Consider the following 18,219-nt stretch of genomic DNA (forward strand, 5'->3'; position numbering starts at 1 on the left):
AGTATGTGCCTTGCACATGACTGGAATGCGAACAGTCTGTACATATGGAGACAGCTGTGTCTCGCGAGTATCTCGCGGGTAAGGCCTTCCCGCGAGACACCCGCGGGACATTCTGTTCTGCTAGTCTGTACTGTCTGATACACACTTTCTGTACCCTCATTATATATACCCATATTACCCACAAATGTGAATGAGAGCTTCTAAGAGAAAACCCTAGCTAAAAAACTTGACAGTTAGAAATTGTTTCACCAACAATTCTCTACACATTTGTTTGTGGAATTTCCTCATCTCCTACCTCTCCATTTCCATACTAGTGAGAGGTCAATAACTCAAACACTTATCACACCTGTTGAGAGTGTCCAATGAGGTTTTGGTGCTGTTGGGAAATATTGGAAGAAGCCAAGGATGGCAGATGCAACATGAAGCTTGTTGCGGGATCCGGAGAGCTAGACAAGACACGGTTCCGAGAATCCTTGTTGGAGTAGGAGCTTGGAGGGCTTAGATACAGAGGATAGATTAAGCTTGGAGGGTCTCTTGCTTACCCATGTATCCCAACTGATTGTCTAGTGGATCGATTACCGCTTGGAGGGCGGCGGAGAGGTTTTTCGTCGAGTTCTTCAGTTTCCTCTTCGATAACACGTCTCGATGTTATCTGTGTTTACATCTCTCTTCCCTACTCTTGTTCATTTCATTTTACTGTTGTGTTGCTTTAAATATGGATTAGAGTAGCTCCCTTGCTTGTATGCTTGCTTTTACACTATTCCGCACTTAGTATTAAGTTAGTGTAAAATCAACTAAGTCATAATTTGAATTAGGGGTCTAAACAAGCTCTTGTGCCTTTATACATTTCAAGCTTTCAAGGAATGTCTATTTACTCACTATAATAGTGCCCTTTTTTTTCCTTCATTATTTCAATGCATTATTTCTAATACCTTTCAAAAATTAGGAAAAATTAGGATCACTCTAGATTAATCTCAAAGCCCCCAATTTTTGTTAGGTAAATCAATTAATTGACTAGAGGTTTATGTGTAGATTGCCGTGTAGCAGTTTGTAGGATACAGGGAAAGCAGAGAGATTGCTGAGAAATGGGCTTAGCTATTTAGTATTCTCTGTTTCTTAGTCATAGCTATGAATACAATGGATACATTAAGTTGATAAAAATCAATATTATAAATTAGTTAGCCAGTAATATGAGGTATCATAATTGCAAATCATTCATAAAATCCATGACATGAATAAGGGAATCATCGTAGAGTGATTTGTAAGAATTTGATATGGTTGAAACATAGTCTAATTTACATTTTATGTGTTGGGTAGGATTAGATGCGCAAATCAATCAATCTTTAGATTCATGCTTTGTTCATAATTTTTTTATATGTTATCAAATTTGTGTAAGATGTGGAAGGAGTTGAACTATGTGGGACCTTGGAAAACATTGTTGACTTAGCAACATGTTTGTAGTACAATTTGGAGATGGGAATTACAGAAAAGTAAGTGCAAAGAATACTCAACTATGCTGGAAGTTTTTTAAGTAGTTTTTGTGTTTCTCATTTGCTTTACTATTTATCTTGGCTGTTAATGTATGTTTAAGCTGCAATAATGAGAATTGGTTTATAAGAGATTAGGGCATTTTTCAAGGTATTGTTTTCATCTAACAATGATACCACCTTCATTGAGAGTTGTGCTGTATTTTATCTGGTTAGAACATGCCATAAGAAGCAGATAATTGTAGCATTTATACATAACACATGCATAATTTGCAGAAAGAAATAACTATAAGTTTACAACTTAAAAGGAAGTTAGAGGATTTTTTTATATAAATGTGACCCATGAGAGGACTGCATAATCTTTGAATGGTTTCTTTGCTGTATTAATGGAGATTCATGCTGAGATTATGTACTTAGTGGTACTAATGTGCAAGGGATTATTTGTAATTAAAAAAATTTATGTGAAGAGTAGCAGTATGATAATAGATGTTTTGGTTTGCCAGCATAGAAAAGGTTTTTCTTTTTCTTTTTTTGTGCTTTAGGTTCTAGCGATTTATGGTGGAAATTTGTGTTATTTATTTTTCCATCTCTGTTTTGAAGCAAATTGGGCTTTTTTTTTTTTTTAATTATTTTAGGTTGTAGTGATTTTAGGTGGTAATTTGTGTCAAAGACAGGGTAACGAACTAACAGTGGTGTTCATGGGTTGCAATAAGGTTATCCTCATGGCCAATTCTTTTGTTGTGTATATTGAATATAAATTGGATTTTCTAGCTGAAGCCTGAAATTGGTGGTATACCAATTTTCTGTCAATAAGTTTTTAATTTCTTCATTCATTGCTAATCAGAGTTTTTTGATTGTTGAATAAATTATATTACTTGAAATTCATACAAATTGTCAGATTGCTTGCTGCCAACTCAAGGTTTGATACTTTCCTCTGCTTTTTTATTTTTATTTTGTTAATCTCTACCCATTCACTGGGGATTCTCATTTTTGTACTACTGTTTACCTCTTGATTTCATTTTTTTTCCTATAATGAATGTGTTGGATAGAGAGAGCTAGAGAGAGAGATCTACGGGAGGCCCTTCACTATTGTCATACCGGTCCCCTTTGATATTGATGAAGAGATTGCTGCATTAATTGCTGGTCTGACACAACTGGATGAAGCATGGAGTCCAATGTTTTGTCTATGAGATTGTTCTGTTATTGGACAGATTCTTTTTATTCTCTTTTATACTCTTCCATAGATTGTTTGTTCTTCTCTCTTTTTTTTTTTCTTTTTTTTTTTAATCTAAATCATTAATGCAACCATATGACCAATCTTTGGAACTCTGGCCTATTTCTCAAGGAGTCAATAGTTTATAGTTAGCATGTCTACTTGCTGGGCTTGGTTCCCGCAGTTGTTAGGGGTTTGTTTTAGTTTTGGGTTGCTGTTGGGGTTTGTTTCAGTTTCGAATTGCTGAAGTTTTTAATATCATTTTTTATCTGAATTTGTTTTAATTTAGGCTTATGTTTGGGCATGTGATTTTTTGAAAGAAAAATTCTTTTTGTTAATAAAGAATGTTCATAATTTATGATTGTTTAAGGTCCTCAGATATTGTCAAGAACTGTTTTTTTTCTTTTTTGTTTCTCTAAAACTACATAGTGAAATTAAACATGCATTTCTCTTTACAAAAACAGTCCTATGGACAGTGAGATTGACATGTCTTTCCATTTGATTTTTGAATTTGATTGTGATTGTCAATTTTTCATATACTTACTAATATATTTATTGTTTCTATGTCTTATTGCAGTACAAATCAAATACATTAGTGGGGTTTTTAAAACTTGGGCTTCTTCCCAGTTAAGTGATGGAATTATGATTTCTTTTGATTACATTTTTGTTTATGGTATCTTAATTTCTAATGTTGTTTCTACTTTGCAATTTTTATTTCATGTTAAATTATGCTTGATATGACTTTTGATTTTAGTTCTAATATCACATTAGCTACTAAAAGCATGATTTATGTACTGGTATAGGTTATTGTTACGACAACTAACTTGGGGGCAAATAACTTGGTGTTTTGGTTGTGTATATATATATATATATATATATATATATAAATAGAATGTGTCTACTTTTGTAAATATTGCCTCTAGAGCCATCTTCTTAGAAGCTCTCCCTAATTAAGTAATTTTCCAATAGCAGCTTTGTTGTGGCCCTATTTGATTGAGTGATCAGAGAAGCACCTAGAAGACCTGCATAGCTTAAAAGTGTCCACCTGAATGTCAACTTTGGATATGTATCTAATGTGCTCCAACTTTTTGATGGTAAATCTATTACAACTTTGACAAACTAGGAGAGAGTTGTTTTTTTATATATTTCCTAATGACAAATTTAGGATCAAAGCATTTTAGTTGGTTGTTGTTGAATGTTCTTGAGTGTTTTATAGTGTCACTACTTTTGTGACTATTGCATGCAGAGCCATCTTCTTAGAATCTCTCCTTAATTAATTTTTCAATATTTATCAAGGACTGAGTATTTTCACTGTGGTCCTCCACTAAATACATATGTAGTATTAAGCACACTTTCTTCACTATATGTGTAATATTTAAGTAGATAATATTTTTTAAGTTTCTTCAATTTTTTTTTCCATTTAAATAACAAATTTATTTAATTGGACATAGGACTTTAGATATTGATTTTCCATATTTATTACATGTTTTCAATGTTTTTACTGTATTTGATGATTTATACAAATGCAAGTATATTAATTTAGTTATTGAATAATTAACTTTCTATTGTAGATTATTGAATTATTTTAGCCTCATGTGGATTTGTGGTTAATTATATATACTTGGTGGCAGTATTCAATTTTGATCTTAGCCTCCCAATCCTATAGGTTTTGCTTTCATGTGTTTCAGTTTCATGGCTTTTTTTTTCTTCTTCTTCTTCTTCTTCTTTTGCCTATCTGGGATTTATGGTTTCATGATCGGGCTATATTTTATACTACCTCATATATTGTTTTCATAAACTGCTAATTCATGGTGAACTAGAATGTTTTTATTGTGAAGTGAATGTGATAGTAGTTTTGGGTTTTAAAGGTTTTTTGTTTTACTATGATATGGACATTAGCAAAAGATTTTTAAGTTTGTTTTGAGAGTGATGTTATGGTTAGCTCAAAAACCCTTGAATGTTTGTCATGCCCTACATTTATATGTGGGTTATGCATTGTTCTCATTGTGAATGATTAATTTCATTAAATGTCTTTCTTATATTTAGAGGTTTTTTAAATTAAAAAAATTAAAGGTTTGGAGAGTTGATGGTATATTTTTATACCTGAATGAATTGACAGCAGATTTCAATGTGATAGTTATAATACACTATTTGATGTGCAGTGTGCATTTTTTGGCAAAAATGTTGTTGAGTTGGGGGGTTGCCATTCTTCATTACTAGGAGTTTTAAAATCTGTTATCAATTCATCATAGCTTTCATGATGTTCAATAATAATTGGTCTTTGGTAGTTGATTTAATGCTTTAAATTTCTAATTTGTTAATGCTCTATATTTTTTTTTAAAAATGTTTAGTTTAGTTTTGTCTTTTCTTTTCTATTTTTTTGTAAATCTTGATGAGTTTTTGTAATTGAAACCCTCATTGGAGAATGTTATTCATGTTGTTCATTTTGATTTCTTTTTAAGGAAGAGAGATGCAAATAAGATGCTTAGTGAAATGCAAAACAAGAATTCTAGGAAGACCTCCACGGACAGTGAGCATATGTGGAATAGTTGAGGCCCTATCACTATTGGTGGGGCATCACACCATCATTATAAATATATATAAAGGGCATTTTGTAAATTGTTTAAATACTTTGAACCAGATTCTCATGTTGTAGTTGCTTTATGGTTAGAATTATTTGATACATATGTTTGATCGTTAGATATTCCTTTTTTTTTTTTTTTTGGTAAACAATTTCCACACCATGCTATTGTTGATTAGTCATAAATATAATTAAGCTATTTGTATGTTAGTGAGAAGAACATATATTTTCATGTTCTATGGTTCCATTAAATGCTTTATACTTTGGAGATATGTTTGCATACGAAAGAAAGTGTTACTCTACAATTCTACCAAATTACTCTCAGTTCTTGGTCTGCAAAAGTTTTTGTCTTCCTCGCTCATTTTTAAGGGCTTTAATCATTCAATATAATGTTGTGAAATAAATGTCTTTGTTCTTTAAATTTAAGGTAGTTGTGAATTTCCAATTTCTTCATCATGATAATATTCAACATCATTTTCATTGTCCTCACATATGTACGGTTCTATTTTTTGGTTCAATTTCAAAGAAATAGAAACTAATTATTTACCCCGTGCATTGCATAGGTTAGCGACTAGTGTTTCTAATAAATAACTTTATTTTGAAAAAAAATTATAAAATAAATCTAGGTCCAAATAATTATTTAGACATGCTTTTCAAGTAAAATAATTTATTTTCTTTTTTTTTTATCCAAATAAAAAAATTTTCTTTTTATTACTTGCACTTGTTAATGTATTATCTTGTTATTTCTATTATTATTTCTTGTCTTGTTACATGATTTAGTTTTAGGCCACCATGTCATAAAAATTATCAATTGTTTGATTTGATGAAATAAATCCAAATAATTTTGTGACCATTAAACAATTAGTTAAACATCAAATAGTCCTTATTTAGTTGAAACTGGTAAACATTCTAGGCTCCCATTAGTGCTTCACACCTTCTCGTGTAGCCCAACACCCAAACTTGTCCTTAGTAGAACGTAAATCATTTTAATCCATGGAGTTATTTCAAAATAAAAAGGTTTTATTACTTGTTTTTATTTTTCTTTTTAAAAATATTAAAATAAGTGGTAACTCCCCAATTTTCAAAAAATACATGATTTTTCCGGACAAAATTCTTGAAAGAATCTATTACTTGGGGGCCATCACATGGTAGTGTCCATAATCACGTCACTTATACATTGGTTCACTATTAGTACTTAGTAAATGTAATCCAATCATCACTTGTTGTGAGTCTAAATGAGAGTAGTAATTATGAACCCTATAGATCATCCCCATGGTGGAGGTGAAGGTAAGGCCCCAATTGCTAGATAATAACTACCACCCCTTGAGGTTTATCTTGCACTTGGAAGAAGAAGTAAAAATAAATAAATAAATATAGTGATAATTTGATTCTTCGTCGTCAAAGTAAATAGGATATGAGAGAATAAATTTTGTTTCTTTGTCTTTACAAAAATAAAAATAAACAAGAGTTATTAGTTATGTTATTCTTGGGTAAACAACAAGAATTGAACCCACCTACGGTGGATTCACAATCCATTGCCTTGATCCACTTGGCTATATCCACTCCTATACTACTTATTGTAGAAATTACCATAGTTTTTAAATCTAAATTGTTCAAAGAACTAAAAAATGGAGAGGCTAAAGGTTTTTAAGGTCAGACCAAAGTTCAATCGAGGTTGGACCATGATGATATATGGTAGCTTTGTCTATTTTGTAGGGCTCACAATGAGAATCAAAGGGATAGGCCCAAGTGGAGAGAACCACCAAGTCAAAAGCCCACCAAAATACTCAAGTCTCATGGCCAAGTCCAACCTAAAATCTCAGCCAAAACAGCCTATGTGTGCAAACTAACCTAGCTGGAGAACCCCTTTCAGTTCTGCCTTTTGCTGGAGAACACCTCAAGAAGAAACTAAGCTTCCAAACTAAATTAGGAGCTGACCACCTATCCCGTCAGCCTCTTTGTCACTGCCATTTTTGACGTGAACAATACTCAAGTGCTGGGTGTCGAGGGTGAAAAAGTTTTCTTTTCAACAAATGAGATTTGTATTAGGTTGAGAGCCTAAACCGAATCTCAACAATGGGCTTAAAGCATGGTCCAAAGGCTATCGGTGAATTTTTTGAGAAATTCGCCTTATTTTATGCCTTGAGCCTAGGTTAGGACTAGCAAGGATTATGGGATGGCCCAAAAACGTTTCCTACAGCAGTCACATCAGCACAACAGAAAAGCTTACTGCAATAAAGAAATAGCCAAGCAATAAAATATTCCAGTAGTAAAATGAGATAGAACATAATAAACCTCCAGCCGTTAGTTATTTCATAAATTGAGGAAAGTGTCTACATCTCCAAAATCATCATCCATAGGTTCTAGTGAGAAGAAATCATCTAATATAATAAGAACATGAAGGAAAAACTCTATAGTAACAATTACATTGTAGCCTTCAATAGTAAATGAATAAACAAACACTATGGGGTTCATTATAACAAGTAATGGAGAAAGCTTAGAGAGAGAGAGAGAGAGCTAGCAAAGTAAGATCATTATTATGCCAGAGTATGCTCATGAAGATAGTATATGTAGTGGGTAGTGAGGGGCATTTTGGTAGTATGAGTAATGAGAGAGAAAGAGAGTATTTAGCAGAGCTGCTAGGACTTTCTTTTGGGAGATTGATGTGAGCTTATGAGTTGAGGTGTGAGGAGTATTTGTGAGCTGAGGGGATAAAGAACTTAGTTTCTAATTTTGAAACTAAAAACTCAAAACCTTAGAACCTCACTAAGAGCTTTAAGAGAGAGAGAGAGAGAGAGAGAGAGAGAGAGAGAGGAAAATAGAGAAGTTTATGAGAGAGTTCTTCTCTATTGGTGTATCTTGAGGTGTTGGCAAAGAGCTCTATTTATAGTTGAGTTTAAGGGGGGTTTTAGCAAATAATCTCTGCCAAAATCATTCTTAATATTCAAAAAATCCTTAGAAAATCATTCCTAGGATATGGCCAAGAATGGTATGTTCAGTTTTAGAGTGTTCTTATTGTTTTGGGTGATAGCAATTGTAGTTCTGACTTAGCATTAAATGCTGGATTGTCCTCAGCCAATGGGATTAGAGCATGAATTAGGCTAATGATCTTGGTTGTCTGTTGCCAGTATTAGAGCTTCCTACAGCTGATTGTGTCATCCCAAGCCAAGTGTTAATCTTGGAGCCCTCTGTTGGAAACCCTCCAAGCCACATTTCCTTAAATTTCCCCATTTAGGTTCATGTGCTTGGTTCATGAACCAAAAAATATGCATTTTTGGCATGGTAATGAGCTGTTTATAAGTGATTCTAGAAACTTCCATGGTCTATTCATGGCTACCCCTTGTTTCTTGACCGATTGTGTTGGAGAAAAGAGAGAACATGGCTGGCTTTAGCTTCACAGCCTTATGTCTTGTCAACATAGCTTTATGTCACATCAGTAATCATGAAAATCAGCTTACCAAGGAAGGATATATGCTCAACTGGACATGTGTCACCTTTTAATCTGATTTGACAAGCTGAAAATGATAGTAGTGGGCCCCAGCTATCAGCTTAGTTGTTCATCCCTACAAACTGAATAGTGTTGCCATAGATAATATACATAGGCTTTTGTAGTTAGAGTTTCTTATGGAAAAAATAAGCATAGTTCTCATAAATTTTGTAGAAGAAGAAGTAGTTTTGAAAGATGAGTAATATTATCATAAGCAATTTGTGTTTCCCATGAGTTAGGGAATTTAGTATATAAAAATATGTTTTTGCTAAAGAATAAAGTTTTGGGTTTTGAGCATAATGTAGTTATTTTTGCCAAATAATATTTGGGCTTTAGTAGAATAATTGTTTGCCCAATAGTTTGGGGTTTTTTATAAAATGTTGCCAATATAGTATTTGGGCTTTTTGTAAATAGTTGCCAAAATAGTATTTGGGTTTTTGTAAATAGTTTGAGATTTTGTAAAAAATATTGCCGTGTAGCAACGGGCTTTAGGGTGTCGTGTAGCAACGGGTTTTAGAGGTGTCGTATAACAATGGGCTCAGTAAAGAAAGTTTTGTTGGGCTTTCTGGATTTTGCCCACAAGGTAAATGAGTTTGGGTTTTTTATAGAAATGGTATAATTTTGTGACCCAATTTTGGTAATGGTATGATAAGTATTTGTGGGAGCTCAAGTTGGGTAATAATATGGGAAATATTTGGGTAATATGTGGGAAGTATTTAGGAAATATTTGTGTGGGCTCAAAATAGTTTATAGGCTTGTATGAGTATTTTAGTGTGTGGGCTGCTAATGAGATTAGGGCCTGAAAATTTGTACCTCAACATTAGGCTAACACCAAAAAGTAAAAATGCAATATATATCCTTCTTCCTCCCTAAGTTTCAGTTATAATTGGACGCCATGACCAAATCATCCAAACTTTAGCAAACTAGCTTCTTACTAAAAATGTATAAAAACTAATTCATGTACCAAGCCCATGAATTCTAAAGGGGAAATTTGGGAAAATGTGGTTTGAAGTGCATAGAAAGATCTCTAGCAGACCCTAAAGTAGGCTCAAAGCTTGTCACGGCTTAGGGTGATAGCTCCTACTCTTTGAAGCTCAAATCTTAGTTGCATTAACCAAGTTTCTAGCCCCATGTTTGTCTTGATCTCAGCAAATCACACTATTTTTGCCCAAATCCTAGGTTTACTCTATAAAAGGAAAGCAATCATCAAAGGGAAGAAATCCTTAATTCAAAGATAAGTTCATTTTTAGTCCATAAATGTCCATACCCATCAACTCACAAATATTCCTTCCCTTTTCTAACAAATACCAGTACTATAAATGTTCCCTAATTAGCCATATCCATCCTCCCTTTAACATGGATAGAAGCCAACATGTTATTTGACTATGGAACGAGGTTGCTTTTAAAGTTTTCAATACATTTGAACTTTTAAATAGAAATTAGAGAATAAAAAAAATTAAATCTTGTTTGGATGTTTTCTCATGCTGGTCAGGTCAGAAGGTTAATTTCCACAAGTCAGTCATTATTTTTTGCCAAAATACTCCCCATAGTCTAAAAACAAGGCTGGCCAACTCATTTGGAATTAATGCTTCAAACAAGAAAGAAAAATACCTAGGTATTCCTATTGTCTTAGGAAAAGATAAGAAAGTAGCGTGTGAAGAATTTGTTGAGAAAGTTAAACAACGTCTTCAAGGTTGGAAGAAGAAAACCTTGTCACAAGCTGGTAGAGCTACTCTCATTTCTTCTATGGCATCATCCCTCCCTTCTTATCAAGCTTCTTCTCTCATTCTCCCAAACCAAGTTTGTTCAAAACTTGATGCTTTGTATCACAATTTCTGGTGGCGAAATAAGGAAGAAAACAAACGAGGGTGCTTTCTTAAAAGCTAGGATTCCATTTGTAGTCCTAAATTAGAGGGAGGATTAGGCATTAAAAAAATGGCAGATATGAATAAAGCCTTGGTGGCCAAACAGAAGTGGTTAGTAATGAAGACAAAACATGGGTGAATGTACTAAAAAATAAGTATGTTCGAAATAGAAATTTTCATAAAATTTCTATGCCTAAAAATTCTTCTTGGGCATCCTTGAGTATATTTGTCTGTAGAGAAGCAATAAAAAAAGGCACGTGCCATAGAATTGGCAATGGCTTTAATACTTGGATTTGGGAAGATCCATGGATTCCCAATGAACCTGACTTCATTCCCTAAGCCAGAAGTGGAGCTATTGACAATGTTCATCTAGTTGCTGATCTAATTGATCAAGACACCAGGCAATGGGATAGAGGGAAACTATCGATTTTGTTTGAGCTAGCTACGATGAATAGAATTCTTAACATCCACTTGCCTCATCATATTTTGAGAGAACAAGTCTTTTGGTGTTTGACTTCTTCTGGGGAGTTCTCTATGAAATCAGCCTACAAAGCCATTAGAAGCTCAAACTCACCCTCTATTGCAGGCCAAGGATTGGAAGCAGCTATGGAAAATAAAAGCAAATGCTAGACTAAAAAACCTTTTATGGAAGATAAGTTGGAATATTTTACCAACTTGTACTGTCCTTAATAACAGGTTTCCACTTCCCTCACTAGACTGCTATTTGTGTAATAATGCTCTAGAATCTTTACAACATTTGTTTCTTCAATGTGACTAGGTTGCACAAATCTGGTTGATGGCCCCATGGCCTATTAACTTGAGTAATTTGTCAAATATATATATATATATATATATATTCTAGATTGGGTTAAGATTATTCTCTACCCAAAAACAAATTTGGGGCTGGATGATGAATCTGCTGAAGAATTTCAATTATATTCCTTACTTATGTGTGATCAAATATGGTATTCCAGGAACAAAGCTAGGGTGGAGGGATCTAAAAGCAATCCAATTGAGCTTGCTAGGCAGATAAGGCGTGTCTTCGAGAAGCATAAACAAGCTTGGAGTAAATTACCTAGGAGACCACCTTTAATATTTGGCAGCCCCTCCAAACAGCTGGGTAAAATTAAACTTTGATGCAGCAATAAGGGAAGAGAAAATTTCTGTTGCAGTAGTAGGCAAAGATGATTCAGGAAAGCTTCTGTTGGCATGGGCAAAACAACTAGATCCAGGGAATTCTTTGCTAGGGGAAGCCAAAGCAGCTTGGTGTGCTATCAAGTGTGCTGCTATGGAAAGTTATAGAAATATAATATTCGAAGGTGATGCTCTAAATGTTATTGATCCTTTGAAGAGTGTAGATTTTGTCCCTCATTGGAGTATCAAATCCATATCTGATGAGATTTTGTATTTATCTAAATCTTTTGTAAATGTTTCTTTCTCTTTTGTATCTTGGTCTGGGCCAGTTTCCATTTCCATTTTGCCTTTATCTATGATGAAAGCTTTAGATAGAGATGGTTCCAGGCCCAAACTTTTTTGTATTTCTCCTATTTTGTGTCGAGTAATAAAGGATTTTATTCAGTAAAAAAAAAGGGGGGCGGAGTACTCCATATTTGCACCTTATGACTTAAATAAAAAACATGTGTTACCTACTATTTAGTATATGTATCACATAATCTATTTATCTTTCCTTTTTTTTACCTTCTATTCTTGCTCTTGCTCTTTTGTTCCTTCTGTTGCTGTTGCACCTTGCTGTCTTCTTGTTCTTGGATTTCTTTTCCTTTTTGCTCTAATTCCTATTTAAAAGTTCAAATTTTAAATGCGTATATCGAAAACTTCAAATATATTTAAAGTGTCATCACCCCAATACTTATGCTTTCATTTTTTTTTTTAAGGACAGATTATGCTTTCATCTTGAATTATTTAAAAAGCAACTACAGGAGGTCTTAGACGAGGTTTTCATCAGGTCTACTAGTGTAACGACGATGATTTCATCATGCTGGGATGCACAGACGCAACTCCGGACCCAGCGCACCCGCGTCCGACGCGGCGAAGCGGGAGGGACGCCGCAGACCGCGCGTCCGTGCCGCGTCGTGCCACGTGGCTGTTCCCGACTCGCGCTGACGTGGCTCAAATCAGGCCGTATCAGCCGAAACCGCCGAAATGGCCGAAATTCAAAAAAAAAAAAAAAAAAAAAGGTGCAGAACGCACCGTTTAGACTTAACCTAAATACCTAAGAGCCTAAGACTCTCTCAAACCCTCACACTTCGTCCAAAACTCCAAACATCCTCTCTCACTCCGTCCCTCATCTCCCTTTTCTGTGCGTCTGTGTGCTTCGTCCCTCATCTCTCTTCTCTGTGCTCTGAGCTTTCTGTGAGTGCTGTGTGCTCTGCTTCAGCCTTCAGGTGTGCTCTCTCTTCTCTTTTCTTGAATTTTTACTCTTTGTTTTTTACAATTTCTCTCTTTCAAATTGCTTAGAAATGAATTTGTGAATCTGAAAATTTGTGTGCTTGACTGTTTGCTGTGTTTTTTTGCTTGTTTTTTCGTTTCTTGTGGGAGTTAAAGGGTTTTGTTAACTTGTGATTTGTGGGAGTTAAAGGGTTCTGTGTTTTTTTGCTGTGAACTTGGTTGCTGTGTTTTTTTTGCTATGAACTTGGTTTGATTTATCATTAATTTATTTGGTTAATAGTTATTATTTGTAGGTTATTTGTGGGAGTTAAAGGGTTTTTTTGGTTCTGTGGTTCTGTGTTTTTTTGCTGTGAACCTGGCTGCTGTGTTTTTTTTGCTGTGAACTTGGTTTGATTTATCATTAATTTATTTAGTTAATAGTTATTATTTGTAGGTTAAATTGAATCTATTGAATTTGCAATAGACGAAGTTAATAGCACAGAAAGTTCACAAGAAGTGTTAAATGATGAATCTCCTCTTTGGCAGTATGTGACTAAAGTAGAAAAACCAGCTGGTGCATCTGTTAAATCTGGTGGAAACACATACTTTAAGTGCAATTATTGTGATATAGTTTTTATGGGATCCTATTCTAGGGTTAAGGATCATTTATTACAAATTTCTGGCAAAGGTATTAGAGCATGCGTTAAGGTGTCAAAGAGCCATAGGTTGGAAATGCAGCGAATGCATGATCAAGTTGAGAATAATAAGTTAGAAAAAGAACAGAGAAGTCAAATTCCCTTACCCCCACCTCCCCCAGGCCGTGGGATACCTATTTCCCCATTTTGGAGACAGGAAGGGAGTGATAGTAGTCATAGTACAAATCTGGTTGATGCTAAGAGGAGGAAGGTGACTATGAATACTACTTTGGAGAAAGCATTCCAGAATAATGCTAGACATGATTTGGATAGCAGAATTGCTAGGATGTTTTACACCGGTGGGCTTCCATTTAACTTTGCAAGGAACCCACATTATCGTAGTTCCTATGCATTTGCTGCTACTCATAGCATTCCGGGTTATCTTCCTCCTGGATACAATGCCTTGAGAACAACACTTTTGCAAAAAGAAAGAACTCATGTTGAAAGTTCCTATTTGTATTTGCAATGCTACTCTTAGCATTCCGAAAATGGTGTATCTTCCTCCTGGATACAATGCCTTGATCCAACAACAGGCAAAAAGAAAGAACTCATGTTGAAAGACTTTTGAAACCAATTAAGGACTCTTGGCTTGAAAATGGTGTAAGTATAGTTTCTGATGGATGGTCAGATCCACAAATGAGGCCTCTTATTAATATTATGGATGTATCAGATAGGGGTCCAGTGTTTATAAAGGCAATTGATGGGTCAGGTGAGTTCAAAGACAATCATTACATTGCTGGGGTGTTGAAGGATGCTATAAAAGAGATTGGACATGAAAAAGTTGTTCAAGTCATCACTGATAATACTAATGTGATGAAGTCTGCTAGAGCTCTTATTGAGGGTGAGTATCCTAAAATATTTTGGACACCTTGTGTTGTCCACACTCTCAATCTAGCTTTGAAGAATATTTGTGCAGCAAAAAACACTGAAAAGAATGAAGTTACATATGAGGAATGCAGTTGGATTACACGTGTTGCTGATGATGCATCCTTCATACGTGTTTTTATCATGAACCATTCAATGAGGTTGGCAATGTTTAATGAATTTTTTCCATTAAAGTTGCTCCAAGTTGCTGATACTAGATTTGCTTCAGTGGTTATAATGTTGAAAAGGTTGAAGTTGATAAATAGATGCCTTCAAGCCATGGCTATTAGTGACCAATGGGCTTCTTATAGGGAGGATGATGTTGGAAAAGCTCAAAAGGTGAAAGATATGATTCTAAGTGATCTTTGGTGGGATAATATTGATTATATCCTTGAATTCACAGCACCCATTTATGATATGCTACGAATAGCCGATACAGATAAGCCTTGTCTTCATCTTGTGTATGAGATGTGGGATTCAATGATAGAAAAGGTGAAGACAGTAATATATCGGCATAAAGGCTTAGAAGATGATCAATATAACTCATTTTGGGGTGTGGTGTATGATATACTCATTAATCGATGGACTAAAAATTGTACACCACTACATTGCTTGGCTCATTCCTTAAATCCTAAGTAAGTACATTTATTATCTATTTTCCTTAGTTCACCCTTTTAGTAAAAAACCACGTTTCATCTATATTTGTTTTTTAATCTTTAACTAGGTATTACTCCATTGAATGGCTTTTGGAGAATCCAAAACGCATCCCTCCACATCGGGATCATGAAATTTTTATGGAAAGAATCAAGTGTTTGGAGCAATACTTTGAAGATGAGAATGACTTAACGGTGGTGAAGTTTGAGTTTGCTAAATTTTCAGGAGGGAGGTTTCCTTCACCAAGTGCCTTGATAGATAGGTGGACCTTACTACCTTTGGTTTGGTGGCAATACCATGGCTCCGCATTTCCAACTCTTTAAACCCTTGCCCTTAAACTTCTTGGACAACCTTGCTCATCCTCATGTGCTGAGAGAAATTGGAGCACATACAAATTCATTCATTCCTTAGTTCACCCTTTTAGTAAAACACACGTTTCATCTATATTTGTTTTTTAATCTTTAACTAGGTATTACTCCATTGAATGGCTTTTGGAGAATCCAAAACGCATCCCTCCACATCGGGATCATGAAATTTCTATGGAAAGAATCAAGTGTTTGGAGCAATACTTTGAAGATGAGAATGACTTAACGGTGGTGAAGTTTGAGTTTGCTAAATTTTCAGGAGGGAGGTTTCCTTCACCAAGTGCCTTGATAGATAGGTGGACCTTACTACCTTTGGTTTGGTGGCAATACCATGGCTCCGCATTTCCAACTCTTTAAACCCTTGCCCTTAAACTTCTTGGACAACCTTGCTCATCCTCATGTGCTGAGAGAAATTGGAGCACATACAAATTCATTCATTCCTTAAAAAGAAACAAAATGGCTCCTGCATGCGCTAAGGATTTGGTATATGTGCATTCTAATCTTCGACTCTTGTCAAGGCGCAATGAAGAGTACATACATACAGCAACAAAGATGTGGGATATTGCAGGAAACTCTTGGAATGAGAGCGACATGCATGGAGGAGTTGGAATTCTTGAGAATGCAGCTCTTACACTTGATGAGCCAGAGTTGGAGGCCATAGTTATTGGGAATGTTAACACTAGTGCTACTACTAGTGAAAGTGAAGTTCGAAGTGAAGATCTTGAGGATGATGATCTTTGTGTTTGATTGTCTTGTTGATTATCTTTTATTTTGTTTTAGTTTCAAACTTATGAGTTGTATTCTAATTTCCGAACATCATGGAATGTTTTAATTTCAATCTTGTGGATTGTATTTAATTTATGAATATCATGTTTTAGTTATATCTACTATTTTTCTTAAATTTGGTATTTCTTTATATAATGTGAAAAAGTATGCTTAGCAATATATTAAACATATATTGTAAAAATATTTTTAATAATTTTTTAATCGCCGAGTCCTACCGCACCCGCACCCACCTTTTTCAAAAATTACTGAGTCCCGCACCCGCACCCGAGTCCTAAAACGCACCTGTGCTTCATAGTCATCATGCCTACTAGTGTAACAACTTGGGGTGCCAGTTTGTCAAAGAGAAATATGGCTTAATGAGGCTGTGTATAGATTATAGGCCGTTGATTTGTGTGACAGTGAAAAATAGATACCCACTCCCTAGAGTTGATGACTTGTTTGAAAAAAATTGATCAACTCAAGACCAAACTTGATGGCATTCAAACATATTATGGGCCATTATAAGTTTTTAGTCATGTCATATGGATTCAGCAACATTTATGGATTTGAGAAATCAAGTATTCAGGCCATATCTTGATATTTTGTTATTGTTATTTCAAAAAGTTAGAAGTCATGAGCGGCATTTAGGAACCTGTCTTGCGTACTAAGAGAGAATCTGTCTGGAAAGCTTTCCTAGGTCAGTGCTAATAACAATCTTATCATGAAAAGCAAGCTAAAAAGGTATGTCATTAGGACAACAGATTCATAAATAAAAAATAAATAAAAAGTTTTTTTTTTTTTTATTTGATAAAAAGTTATTAGGACAGCAAAGGCTTGGTGAGTCTACTAACTAAGGGACCAGCATTAACAAAGCCCATAATCTAGAATGTCTCTGTTTATTCACCTAGCCTAAAGTTTCATCCACGCAAAACAAGCACAGTAAAATGAGAGACTAAAGATATACCCAGCCTTTTCCACCAAGCATCTAGATGGCTTGAACGGCGTCCATGGACGGTATGGTTGGGCCTTTTGCAGCGACAGTAATAACAGCCGCTTGGAGTGGTGCTTGCTGGTAAGGACGTAGGTTTGCTTGGGTACAGCGACAGTCCACATAACAAGGAAATCGTGGCTTCTTGGCAATGGAGGTCTATACGTATTTTGGATACAGATGAATTTGGATTTGAGATTTGATGTTATGAGGCTGGGGATGGGGTTGATAAGAGGGATTTTGCAGACTAGCATAGTAAGGGAGGACAAAATAGTAAGTTAATACACATTTGAAAAGTTTTAGCAAATTAGCATTTCGAGTTTTAAAAACTCAAGTTGTATATAAAACTTGATGACTTGGACAGGAAAATGCCACAGATCTCAAGTTCTACCAAATCAAAATCAAGTAAAACAGAGAACAACGAAAAAGAAACCCAGCAAAAAGTTGTTGAAGAAAGCCAGCAGAATAAAAAGAAGAAACCCACCAGAAATTTTTTTCAAAAACCAAAAAAAAACAAGAAAAGCATCTCCGAAAAAAAAAACCCAACCTACAATGAAGTTGTGAACTAAGTGAATTGGCTAGCCGTTGCCCAAACCAGTCAAAAATCAAACAACAATAACAGAATGAAGATAAAGAAGAAGAAGAAACCCAGGAAGATGAAGAAACCTAGAACGAAGAACGATCTGACAATGAAGAACAAATGAAGAACCAAGAATGCTGGAGCTCCAATTGGACGATTGAACACTGGGTGGGCGATTGGTTGATCTGGTCTTCAGATCTGCATGAAGAAGAACGCTGGGTCTGACTCAGAAGAACGCGAGGAAGAAGAAGTATTCAAATGGTGAAACTCGAGTCTTTAGAACTCGATTC

General features: G+C 35.0%; 1 long non-coding RNA gene across 1 annotated transcript; it reads left to right on the top strand.

Moving 5' to 3' along the window:
• Nucleotides 1-16,599: 16,599 nt before the first annotated feature.
• Nucleotides 16,600-17,955, top strand: LOC115965373. Its single transcript, XR_004086046.1, has 2 exons — nt 16,600-17,433; nt 17,714-17,955. It is a non-coding gene; the product is annotated as an uncharacterized LOC115965373 (long non-coding RNA).
• The last annotated feature ends 264 nt before the right edge of the window (nt 17,956-18,219 follow it).

This window comes from Quercus lobata, chromosome 10 (assembly GCF_001633185.2).
Source record: "Quercus lobata isolate SW786 chromosome 10, ValleyOak3.0 Primary Assembly, whole genome shotgun sequence".
In the NCBI taxonomy this organism is placed as follows: Eukaryota; Viridiplantae; Streptophyta; class Magnoliopsida; order Fagales; family Fagaceae; genus Quercus; species Quercus lobata.